At 37.4% G+C, this 805-nt stretch overlaps 1 protein-coding gene across 2 annotated transcripts in view; it reads right to left on the bottom strand.

Moving 5' to 3' along the window:
• The window catches only part of LOC102828499 (electrogenic sodium bicarbonate cotransporter 1-like), a 522,188-nt gene that overhangs the window by 459,129 nt on the left and 62,254 nt on the right, over positions 1–805 (bottom strand). The gene's annotated exons all lie outside the window — the stretch shown is intronic.

Raw genomic sequence — 805 nt, 5'->3', positions numbered from 1 at the left:
AACATCAGCAATAATATCCCTCATTATGCATCCTTTTCTGAATCTAGCTTGAACCTCTGGAAGTTCTCTGTCAATGTATAATTGCAGCCTTTTCTGAATTACCTTTAGTAAAACTTTACTCACATGGGATATCAAAGAGATTGTCCTATGATTTCCACATTCTATTGGGTCACCTCTCTTTGGAATGGGCACAAACATAGACCTCTTCCAATGAGTTAGCCAGATTTGGTCTTCCAAATTTCCTGGCATAGGTGAGTGAGTGCCTCCAGTGCCACCTCACTTTCTTTAAAGATTTCAATTTTAATTCCACCAATTCCTGGAGCCTTGTTGTTTGCCAATTCCTTCAATGTACCTTGGACTTCTTCCTTCCGTATCATTGGCTCTGGATCATATGCTACCTCTTGAAATGTTTGAACATCAATGATTTCCTTTTGGTACAGTGACTCTGTGTATTCCTTTCATCTTCTTTTGATGCTTTCTGCTTCATTCAATAATTTGCCCAGAGAAACTTTCAATAATGAAAGTCGAGGCATGCATTTGTTCTTCAGTTTCTGCAGCTTGAAAAATGTTGAGCGTGTTCTTCCTTTTTGGTTTTCTGACTCCAGATCTTTGCACATTTTGTTGTAATATTTGACTTTATCGTCTTGAGCTGACCTTAGATATTTTCTGTTCAGCTCTTGGACCTCCTCATTTCTTCCATTTGCTTTAGCATCTCTACACTTGAGAATAAGTTTCAGTGTCTCTTCTGACATACATTTTGTTCCTTTCCTTCTTTCTTGTCTTCTTAATGACTTTTTTTTTTTTT

The sequence above is a fragment of the Chrysochloris asiatica genome, unplaced genomic scaffold (genome assembly GCF_000296735.1).
Source record: "Chrysochloris asiatica unplaced genomic scaffold, ChrAsi1.0 scaffold00254, whole genome shotgun sequence".
NCBI classification, from domain to species: domain Eukaryota; kingdom Metazoa; phylum Chordata; class Mammalia; order Afrosoricida; family Chrysochloridae; genus Chrysochloris; species Chrysochloris asiatica.
This window is presented reverse-complemented; position numbering and strand designations above follow the sequence as displayed.